This window comes from Dermacentor variabilis, unplaced genomic scaffold (assembly GCF_050947875.1).
Source record: "Dermacentor variabilis isolate Ectoservices unplaced genomic scaffold, ASM5094787v1 scaffold_12, whole genome shotgun sequence".
NCBI classification, from domain to species: domain Eukaryota; kingdom Metazoa; phylum Arthropoda; class Arachnida; order Ixodida; family Ixodidae; genus Dermacentor; species Dermacentor variabilis.
In genome coordinates this window covers 10,546,946-10,559,121 of record NW_027460280.1, presented here as the reverse complement: position 1 = coordinate 10,559,121, position 12,176 = coordinate 10,546,946, and the positions used below count along the sequence as shown (strand labels likewise).

The window sequence follows — 12,176 nt, the reverse complement described above, 5'->3', positions numbered from 1 at the left end:
CTCGCCGTGTCTAAAGATACCGTCAAGAAAAACTGTTTGTGCACAAAGGCGTCACAGATATTTGTCTCGATGTGGACAAGATCATCTGTTGTGAATCTATGTTCCCCTGAATCCGCACTGCAAGGAATTTTCTTGCTTTCAAGAAAATGGACCAAGCGCCGTTTATTAATTTACTCAAAAAGCCTATAAAGGCAGCTTATTAGAGCTATAGGCCTATAGCTGCTGGCCAAAGACGGATCCCTGCCCTCTTTCAGAATAGGAATTATGACTGCTTGCTTCCAGGCGTATGGAATGTAAGTGGCAGAGGATATTCCGTTAAAAAGAGATAAGAGTGTTTTGTGTGCTTCAGGGTGTAGGTGTTCAATCATGTCGTAAACTATTTGATCGTTTGCAGGGGCCGATTTATCACAACAATGTAGTGCAACCTAACATTCCGCCATATTAAAAGGATGGTTGTAGGATTCAGTGCTCTTGTTTTCCGATCCAGAAGCAGTCGCTCGGCTTTTTGCTGGTACTTCAAGATTGTAACTGAGTAATGTAATGAGCTAGAAATGTACTCAAAATATGCCCCTAGAGAATCAGCTTGGTCCTGAAGAGTATTTCGCTGCGTGTTTACCAATGGGAGCGGATGAGTTTGCCGACCTTTTATTTTCTTCACTCTGTTCCAGGCTTTCGTCTGTGTAAGAGTTATTGCTAGAAATGTGTCTTTGCCAGCTTCCCCTTTTGGCACGGCGCCGCATTCTTCAACCCTCAGACTTTATTTTCTTGAAAGTGATCAGGTTCTCCGTAGTTGGAGAGTCTCGAAGGTGGTTCCGAGCATTATTTTGATTTCTACGTGCTTCCTTACACTCGTCGTTCCACCATGAAACACGTCGCTTACAGGGCAATCCATTTGTTACAGGGATACATACTGACGCCGCGTCAACCATAAACGCCATCGAATATGCCACTGCATCATCGATAGAAAGTGTACAGATGTTATACCAGGTCAAATGCGCGAGCTCCCTATATCGTGTCCAGTCGGCACAATCAACTTTCCACCGGGAGATATGTGGAGAGCCCTCATCACCTTTTGTTATATATAGTTTTATGACAATGAGGAAATGGTCACTCCCGTACGGATTCTTAATCACGTTCCACTCCAGATACGGCAAGAGTGTACTCGATGCGATGCTTAAATCGATAGATGAGAATGTATCGTTTGCGACACTGTAGAATGTAGGATCTTTCCCATTTAGCAGGCAAGCATCTGTAGTGAAGAGGAAGTCTTCCATTAAGCGTCCTCTGGCATCACAACGACAACCTTCCCAAAGGGTTTTGTGTGCATTAAAATCTCCACGACAATATTAGGTTCGGGCAGTTCATAGATAAAGCTGTGAAATCCTGTTTTTGAAAGATGGTAGCTCGGGGGGATCTAAAGAGAGGTAATTGTGATCAGCTGATTAAATAGTACCGCACGGACCGCAAGTGCTTCTAGGGGCGTGTTAAGATGTGATTGCCGGCAAGCTACACCCTTATCTACTACTATTGCCACACCGCCCGACGAGGCATCATTGCGATCTTTTCGGTAAATGGCATACTACCGAAAAAAGTTTTTGTCAAGGTTTAAGATGTGTTCCTTCGACACACAGCACCTTTGAAGTGTACTTATGTAAGAGTTCCTTAATGTCGTCTAGGTTGTGGAGTAAACGCATGACATTCCACTGTAATATCTGTGTGCCCATATTATATGCGTTTTGTGCTTTGTGTCAGAGATTAATTAGATTGGCTCACGAGACCTTTCCAGGCCCCGTGATATGGGATTTTTCTTTCTTCCCGGTGCGCTCGAGGGAGCTGCGCCGTTGCTTGGGCGTCTGAGACGCCGGAGTTATATTCGTTGTGTCCATCACCTCGTCTGAGGCAGTGGATAGTGCCTGCGCAGCGGGCACGTTCGCGGAAGTTTTGGGCCTATCTGCACGGGCAGTGGCCCTAGGACCGGTAGGCCCGGGGGTCTGCTGGCCCTCCTTGGCGGGAAAGGGGGGGAGGGGGACAGCGCTGGTTGTTCCAGCCGGGGTGGGCTGATGGCGTGACCGCTGTCACACTCCGTGTGATCTGGGCGGCCGCCGAATGATGTAGCGCTGCTCCCGGGCGCGCCACATCGGTGTAGGACGGATTAGACTGGTTCATAGAGAAGCGTTTGCGCGCCTCTTAGAAGGAAAGATTCAGTTTGACTTTGATTTCGATGATTTGTTTTTTTTTCCAGGATGGGCAAGAAGGAGAGTAGGCGGGGTGATCCTCGTCACAGTTAGCGGAGTTGGTGGTGGAAGTGCAAGTGTCGGACGAGTGCTCGTTGGATGAACATTTTGCACAAGTAGTGCGCCCTGGGCTGCTTCATCGGCGTGGGTTAGGAATGTATGGCCTTACACGGAGTTTGGTGTATTCTGTTTCTATTGAACCTGGTAAGTTGCTAGTACCAAAAGTTATGATTACGTGTTTTGTGGGGATTTCCTTGCCGTCTCGCCTAATGGTTGTTCTCTGCACCATGGATTACTACATATTAATTTTGCCATCCCTCAAGTAGCTCACTTTCCCTAAGATCGAGCAGGTCATCTTCAGAGACGACACCGCGGACAGTATTAAAAGACATGTGTGGGCCTACTGATACTGGAATGTCCCCTAAAGCAACTAGTTTTGACAATTTGCTATACTGCATCTAATCACGAACTTCAAGATGAAGGTCGCCATTTCCCATCTTAGTCACTTTGTAACCTGGGCCGATTGAGCTTGTCAAGGATTTTGCAACAACAAAAGGATATATTGAGCGGACTGTCTTGCTTTCGTGCTGACTGTGAATTACGTGGTACTTTGGGAAGGTTAATTTTGGACTCATAAAGAAGTTTAAGGATTCGTTGGTACGCCCCCTATTGGAAGAGTGATCAGGGAGTGGAGGGAAACTTGATTCCATCAGTAGTATTATTATATTCGGCAGGGATGGCCGCCGCCCGCCATGGAGCCCAACCAGGGAACGACACAGTACGGGAAGTATTCAATAATGCGCACACCAGCGGTACATCCCCACTGTAAGCAAATACCTATACCCAAGGTTGGATATAATGCGCAAGGTTAACCCTTGCCAAGAGGAAATTCGGAAGTAAGGAGCAGTGAAAAGAAGACAGGAAAGATGAAAAGACGAGCGAGAAAGACGAAGATATGAGAGAAGAACAGGAAAAGGCGACTGCCGATTTCCTCCAGGTGGGTCAGTCTGCAGGTGCCGTCTATGCGAAGCGAATGCCAAAGAGGTGTGTTGCCTCCGCCGAGGGGCCCTAAAGGTCCGAACACCCGGCGTCGGCTAAACCCCCAGGATCCCCTTTTCCACAGACTCGGCTAAGCCACTCCCAGCTACACGCGGGAGGGTCCAACCCTCGAGTGCTCGAGTACGTGGTGGCGGTGCTGAACCAATCGAAGCTCAACTTATTATTTCTGCAAATGGCACTAGAAACACACCCATTTGTTCACTGAGCCTATACTCAATGAAATCCTCAATACAACATGCTTTCTTCTTTTCCTAATCTTACTTTCATTGAACACCATGTACTTTTACTCAAACTTAACAGTAACTTTGTTCAGCAGTCTCGATTTCATTAAATTCAGAAGACTGGCACGCATCTGCCTGAAGCTTTTGTGAGAGTCACATGCGAAAAGCATTGCTAGAAAAGTGAATTCATCATTGGCGCTGTTTTAAGGCTTTCCCTTCGATAGTTCTTTACGCACTACATCTGCAAGCTTGGAGTGACGCCTCACACTGGCAAAAAATGACGAGAGCAAGTGGGGCAGTACCAATCCAGGTACAAGCAAATTAGGAAGAGCCACTAAGCTTCAACAAAGACGCTCCCTCACCAGAACAGGCATTGGCCTCCCTGAAGCAGTATTCGGCCACTCCCTCCCGAATGATTCCTACAATTAACTCATGGCTTTCAGTCCCTATAACAGCTGCGGAGCACCTGACCAAGGCGGCGGTCAGATCTGTAACGCAGCGTAGGGTGCTGAGAATCTGTGGACCCGGACAGAACGCCAATGGAAACTGACCCTGTCAACCTTTAATTGCCGAATTCTGTCGAGTGAAGATAGCTTAGCAGGACTCTTTGAGGAACTATCAGACGTTGTTTGGGATATATTATCGATCTTATTGAGATTAGAAGAACTGGTCAGGCTTATACATTGCTAAATAACGGCCGTGCCCTCTGCTATAGAGGTCTCCCTGATAAGAAGCAATACGGGGTAGGATTCCTAATCCATAAGGACATAGCTGGCAACATCGACGAATTCTACAGCGTTAATGAGACGGTATCAGTAGTCGTAATCAAACTTAATAAGGGGTACATAATAAAGTAGTACAAGCCTGCGTGTTGACGCAACGTGGCGCCCGTATAAAAGTTTAAACGGCGTAAACTGCGTAGTCTCCTGTACAGCAGTGTTACACGCGAAGATCACGTAGGGCAAAATCTCGTCCCACGTCTTATGCTCTACATCGATATTCATGGAGAGCATATCAGCCAGCCTTCTGTTCAGACGTTCCGGTAATCCATTGGTCTGAGGGTGATACGCCGTGCTCTTGCGATGAGAGCAATGCATCAGCTGGAAAACGTCCTGCATGAGATCGGCTGTAAATGCTGTACCGCGGTCAGTGATGAGAACAGACGGTGTACCATGTCGTAGGACGATGTGGTGTACAAAGAACTTGGCCACTTCATACGAATTTGCTTGCGGAATAGCTTCCGTTTCGGCTCACCGGGTTAACTAGTCGGTAGCGACGACTATCCATCTGTTGCGCGAAGAGGTCACTGGGAATCGCTCAAGTAGATCCATTCCTATTTGCTGGAACGGTGCTTAGGGAGGGTCCACAGGCTGGAGAAAGTCAGTCGGTTTAACTTGTGGTTTCTTGCGGCGCTGACAATCACGGCGGTTCTTCACGTACCGTTGCACAGAAGAAAAAAGCCGGGGCCAGTAATACTTCTGTCGTATCCTTGCTAATGTCTTAGCGAATCCCAGGTGTCCCGCGCATGGCTCATCATGGCAGGCTTGCAAAATGTCTTCGACACGACAAGGAGGTACGTATTTGGACCGGTTCCGCAGTTTTTCATGTAAAGGACGTTGTTGTGCAAACAGTACAATGACAAGCCGCGCACGAGCGAGCGGGGTAAAACACCTTCAATTCCTTGAAGGTGCTCGATCAGCGCAGCAGCTCAGGGTCAGCGCACTGGTGCTGAGCCATCCTTATGGCGTCGATAACGCCGACAAATGGTAAGTCATGGTCAGGGTCCGATGACGTCGTAGGGAGTGGTGCGCGTGACAAACAGTCAGCGTCGCTGTGTTTCGTTCCAGATCGGTAGACAACTGTAATGTCGTACTCTTGTAAGCGCAGGCTCCAGTGGGCTAGTCTGCCTGAAGGATCCTTGAGGTTGGCAAGCCAGCGCAGGGCATGGTGATCACTGACAGCCTTAAAGGGTCTAACGTACAAGTAGGGTCGGAATTTACCAATTGCCCACAACACTACTAAGCATTCTTTTTCAATGGTTTAGTAGTTTTTCTCAGCCTTGTTGAGACTGCTGCTTGCATAAGCAATGGGGCGCTCCGCACCAGCTTGCCACTCACAAGAACTGTGCCGAGACCCGTATTGCTGGCGTCAGTATGAATTTCAGTGTCAGCGTCTTCGTCGAAATGAGCAAGTATTGGAGCCGCTTACAAACACTTGCGCAATTCATTGAACGACTGCTGGTGCTCGTCCGCCCAAATGAAAGGCACATCGTCGCGTGTAAGCCGTGTCAGAGGCTCAGCAATTCTCGAGAATCCTTCGACGAAGCGCCTATAATATGCGCACAAACCAAGGAAGCGTTGGACAGCCTTCTTGTCTGTGGGTGGCGAAAACTCGGCGATGGCATCTAACCTGTCGGGGTCTAGCCGGACGCCTTTAGTACCAACGACATGGCCAAAGAATTCGAGCCCTTGGAACCTGAAGTAACATTTTTCAGGCTTGATGGTGAGGCCGGCAGTACGGATCGCAACGACGACACTCTCGAGTCGTGCGAGATGTTCGTCAAACGTGTTCGAGACACGACGACGTCGTCCAAGTATACGAGGCAGGTTTGCCATTTGAGTTCAGCAAGCACGGTATCCATCATCCGCTGAATGGTGGCAGGTGCGGAACAGAGACCGAAGGGGAAAACCTTGAACTCATAAAGCCCGTCAGGTGTCACAAACGCTGTTTTTGCACGATCATGTTCATGAACCTCAATTGGCCAATACCCTGAATTAAGATCCAACGAATAGAAAAACTTGGCATGTTGTAGACGATTCAATGCGTCGTCGATGTGTGGCAATGGATAAACATCACGCTTGGTGACACGGTTCAACTTTCTATAATCTACACAGAAGCGTAGTGTGTTGTCTTTCTTTCTGACTAACACTACCGGGGAGGCCCACGGGCTTGTGGACGGCTGGATCAGTTTGTCTTGGAGCATCTCTTTCACCTGATGCTTGATCGCTTCCCTTTCCACTGGAGACACTCTGTAAGGATGCTGACGAACAGGACGTTCGAACTGGCCCGTAATAATGCGGTGCTTTGTTTTGGACGTGCGCCGTACTTTGGACGACGCTGAAAAACAGTCCGCAAATTGATTCACAAGACTTCTGATGGTCTGGCAGAACAGCATTGGCCTAAATCCGTTCATTTAGGCTGGGTAACCCAGACTGCTGAAACGATGCGATTTCCAACGTGGCAATGCCAGTAACATCACTGATTTCGCGAAGAAATGCTATTGTCATTCCTCGCGATACATGCCGATACTCGTTGCTAAAATTTGTTAGCAAAACACTTGAACATTTGTTTCGCACCTGAAGAAGCCCTCTGGCTATGCAAATATGGCGCTCAAGAAGCAGGGGGATGTTTGCCTCAGCAATTCCTTTCGCGTTGTCCTCCATGTCGCATTGAACAAGGATAAGCCCACTGCTCTTTGGTGACAACGTGACGTGATCGTCAGCTACGCGAAGTGCGATGTCACGGTCGTTGTCATTACTGTTCGCTGTCGCTTGCGTAGTAGCGAAACTGACTCTAGACTCTTGCAGGTCGATGATGGCACCGTTCGCTTGAAGGAAATCTATGCGGAGTATAAGGTCCTTTGAACATTCAAGAAGAATGACGAAGTCGCCGATGTACGTGAAGCCCCGTATGTTGACTCGTGCCGTGCGCTGGCCCATTGGAGTTATGAGGTGCCCTCCTGCAGTACGAATCTGAGTTCAGTATACGCGCGAGATAGATTCTGGCTCATAACAGACGTGTACGCACCAGTGTCGATCAACGCCATGATTTCGTGGTCATCTATGTTAACTGGTACGTCGCAAGATAGTGACTCCGAACTACACTGCTTTCTCTGCGTCTCAATTACGTCATATCGTGGTCGTCGTAGTGGAGCATCTTCAGCGTTCGCAACATCAGCGACCTCACCTCCGCAAGTTGCTGGACTCACTTTTCCCGGGAGGTAGGGTTGAGTGAGCGACGCCTTGTTGCGCTCGGCATGAAGACGGGGCTGGAAGACCTGTTTCCGGCGGGTGACGGTGACCGGGGGTCACAGAATCGTGTGGCAAACGAGGTCCTGGCATCCGGGCGGTAAGCTTCAATCTCCAGGGGGCATTCTCCATTGCGCGGGCACGGCGCATTCAGTGAAAATCCACGGAGCCCAGCTCGGCGGTAAGGGCACGCCCTGTAGAGGTGATCGGCTTCACCGCAATGAAAACACAAGGGCCTCAGGTCTGCAGTGCACCATACATTGCTCTTGCGTGGTAGTCGTGTTTCAGCCATGAATGGCGTGCTGCAAGGCCTGCAATCGCCAGTTGCTTGTTCAACGGCGCGCACTCCATGCAAGTCCGGGACGTCGCTCACATCGCGAAAAATCGGGGACAACGAACTTCCCGCAGCTTCCGCATACGACATACGAGGCTGTGGCTGCCGTACCTTGTGCTGTGGTGTCTCGCTTCGCTCCGGGACTTGTACTGCCTGCCTGATTTCTTCCCGGACGACCTCAGCCAGAGCGAGTCGCGGTACCGATACCGGAGCCACCTGAAGATTTTGGAGCTCTTCTCGAACAACAAGCCTAATGAGCTCCCGCAAGGCGCCGGTATTGTCCAGGGGTGTAGCCAGAGGGTCGCGCTATAGGGTCGACACGTCGCCGTTGTACTGCCTTATTAGCTGCTGCAGTGCCTTTTCCATTGATATGGCTTCCGCGAGAAACTCTGCAGCGGTCTTTGGTGGGTTGCGTATTAGGCCACGGAATAACTCTTGTTTGGCACCGCGCATCAAGTTCCTGAGCTTCTTTCTTTCCGGCATGGATGGATCCGCGCGTCGGAAAGTCGGCACATATATTCGACAAACATAGCGACGCTTTCGCTCGGCCGCTGTACTCTCGCCTGAATTTCAGATTCAGCTCGCTCCTTGCTATCGATGCTGGCGTATGTGTTGATTAGCTACCGTCGGAATTCGTCCCATGTCGATAGGGCCACCTCAAGGTTCTCAAACCATATCCACGCATAGTCCTCTAGGGCAAAGTAGGCGTTCCGTAGCTTGCGCTCTGGAGTCCCGCCGTTGAATTGTGCGACACGCTCAAAGTGATCGAGCCAGTCCTCAACATCCTCGAAGGATGGAAGGATGTGGGGATTCGCGGCTGGACGACCTCGGTTGGTGCCGTTCAGGAATAAGACGGAACTGATGTACTCATCCTTTTGACTCGAATGGGTAGAGGCTCAGGTGGCAGTACTTGAAGTCGACGGCTTGTCCGCACGTGAACAGGAGTCAGCTCGACCGGTCTTCGTACTGGGCTTGTAGACGGTGTTCGATCTGGGAGTGGTAGCATGTACCCCGCACCTCCACCAGAAAAAGGTAACGTAGATTGAAGGCGGAGTCTTGTATAACAGACGCTTCGGTTTAACGGCGGGCCAGAAGAAGAGCTTGCAGCTTACGCGCTTCATCGTCTTTCAGGACGCCGACCGTTGCGCGGTGCGGTAGCCCCACATAATTGTGTCAATATAAAATTATTTATTTACAATGCGCTTTTTGGATCCCATCTAAATTATTATTACTTGGTTTGAGGTACCACTACTGAAACAAACATTAATAAAATATATATGCTTCAAAAGAAAGCTGTACGCTACATTGCAAACGTAGACTACCTTGCTAACACTCAGGAATTGTTTGCTCGTTAGCAAATTTTGCCGATTAATACCGTGTACGAATATTACTTAGCATTAAAATATAAGCGATGGATCCAAAATAACCAGCTTAGTTTTCTTGAATGAACCTGGCTCAGACAAAATCTTTCAGAATACTCCTTTCGCAAGAAAGAAATTTGGCGCATTCCCTTCTCTCATACAATGTACGGACAACAGATGCTCCGACACACGCTGCCCACTGTTTTGAATAAATTATTGTCAAGAAGTATAATTCCGCAATCATGTTCACTAGTTGACATTAGCAGTGCATTAATTCACTGATATATCCTTTTTGAAAGCCGCGTTTTTGTAATTTTTCTTACCTTGCTGTGATCTATCCTGTGTAATTTTATCTTGCTGCGATGCATTTCTGTGTTTCTTCTTTTACTATTATGCTGTGATTTTCTGCTTTTATGCTTTGCTCACAAACTCATGTGTATACGAGATGGTTTGCCCTTATTAAATAGCCAGAACACTACCATGTCATTTACACTGTGCGTTTTCGCTGTATGCCTTGTACCGGGGGCTCGGGCGTCGCTCAAGTGAGTGTGTTCACTTTTCGCCCGGGCCCACTCGCATAGTTAATTTTTGGCGATGTAAATAAACTCCACTTTGACTTTGACTATACTCTGCAATGGATCGCACCCACGTCATTAATTAGGTAATCGAGAAGTCCGCAGAGTACAATCCGCCTCTCTATCTTTATTTTCAAATACTGCAGCCCTATTCAGGGCTATTGCAGGAGTGGAGTACAGTAAACATAAGAAACAGAAACAAAGGCAGTTGAACATAATAGATAATAGAAAAAAAACAAGGGGAAGCAATCTTATCGCCCTAGTGCTTCTACAAAATCACGTAGTGTCAATTCACGAACAGAACCGGGTAATTCATTCCAGCACTCGTCAACTCTAGGGAAATAACTGTGTTGGAACATGTTAGTACGTGCAAAGAAAGGCTTTAGGTTGAGGGAGTGGCAACGTCTGGTTGGAAGAGCACTGGCATATCTGGTGTAATCATCAGCAGATAGTTGACAGCATGAGTGAATAATCGAATGTAACAGCTTCATGGAATCTATATGTCGCCTTGTGCATAGAAGAGATAAATTCAAGGAATTCACTGCAGATGAGGGTGAAAAATTACGATCATAGCGATGACAAATAAAGCGAACACCCTCCTTTGTACCGATTCGACTTTGTTGATGTGGCACACTTTATACGGGTTCCAAACGCATGAAGCGTACTCTAATACACGACGAATGAGCGTTTTATACATTTGTAATTTGGTGTCTTTTGGCGATTTAGATAATGTTCGTCTCAAGTAACCTAATTTTCTTAGTGCTGTAGATGTGATGTGATCAATATGCTGGGACCACTGCATGTTGTGCGTGAAAATAACTCCAAGGTATCTGTACACCCGTGCCCATGGAACTATTCTGTTATTGAAAGCGTACACATGCTGTGATGGATAATGGCTGTTTGTGAATGACACTACTACGGTTTTTGAAAGTTGATGCGCATCTGCCAGTCCGTACACCAGGTGCAAAATCTGTTGAAGGAATCTTGAAGTAAGGCGTGATCACTCGGAGAAGAAATCACCTGGTATAGGACACAGTCGGCGGCGTAAAGACGGATTTTTGACTTAATATTGTTCGGAAGGTCATTTATAAAGATTAAAAATACGAAAGATCCCAGAACAGAGCCTTGTGGAGCACCTGATGTTACATTTACAGTGGAGGACGAAGTGGAATTAAATGAACCAAATTGAGAGCGAGAGTTCAGAAAGCTAGGTATCCAGTCGATCAGTCGAGGATTACTTAAAATTAGGTTTAGTTTACTTAGTAGCTTGTTGTGTATAACCGTGCCAAAAGCTTTGGAAAAGTCTACAAATAACGCATCAATTTGATTGCCAATATCAAGATTTCTAGTAATGTCATGTGAAAATTGGCTTTCATGGACTACGAAAAGGCATTTGATTCAGTAGAGATACCAGCAGTCATAGAGGAATTAAGTAATCAAGGAGTACAAACTGCTTACGTAAATATCTTGGAAAATATCTACACAGATTCCACAGCTATCTTAATTCTCCACAAGAAAAGTAGGAAGATATCTATAAAGAAATTGGTCAGACAAGGAGACACAATCTCTCGAACGCTATTCACTGCCTGCTTGGAAGAAATATTCAAGCTGTCAAACTGCGAAGGCTTAGGAGTAAGGGTCGACGGCGAACACCTTATAAACCTTCGGTTTGCCGATAACATTGCTCTATTCAGCAACACTGCAGACGAGTTACAACAAATGATTGAGAACATTAACAGAGTGAGTGTAAGAGTGGGGTTAAAGATTACTATGCAGAAGACAAAGATAATGATGAATAACTGGGCAAGGCAACAAGAGTTCAGGATCGCCAGTGAACCTATAGAGTTTGCGAAGGAGTACATTTACTTAGGTCAATTAATGACAAGGAACCCTGATCATGAGAGGGAAATTCATAGAAGAATAAAAATGGGTTTAATCGGCATACGGCAGACATTGCCAGCTCCTGACTGGAAGCTTACCAATATCATTGAAAAGGAAAGTGTAGAATCAGTGCATTTTACCGGTGCTGACATATGGGGCAGAGACTTGGAGACTGACAAAGAAGCTTGACAACAAGTTAAAAGGACTGTGCAGAGAGAGATGGAACTAAGAATTTTAGGCGTAACTTTAAGAGACGGAAAGCGGTTTGCGTCAGAGAGCAAACAGGTATAGACGATGTTCTAATCGACATCAAGAGAAAGAAATGGCGCTGGGCAGGTCATGTAATACGCAGATTACATAACCGTTGGACCATTACGGTTACAGAAGGGGTACCAAGAGAGGGGGAAATGCAGTCGAGGACGGCAGAAGACTAGGGGGCGATGTAATAAGGAAATTCGCGGCCGCTAGTTGGAATCGCTTGGC

The 12,176-nt window shown here is 47.3% G+C and overlaps 1 protein-coding gene across 1 annotated transcript in view; it reads left to right on the top strand.

The window, feature by feature from the left end:
* The first annotated feature begins 2,080 nt into the window (after window positions 1–2,080).
* Window positions 2,081–12,176, top strand: part of LOC142566284 (uncharacterized) — a 62,981-nt gene continuing 52,885 nt past the window's right edge. Inside the window, exon 1 of the transcript XR_012825010.1 lies at window positions 2,081–2,438. The gene's annotated coding sequence lies outside the window, so the exon portion shown is untranslated. The remainder of the gene's footprint in view (window positions 2,439–12,176) is intronic.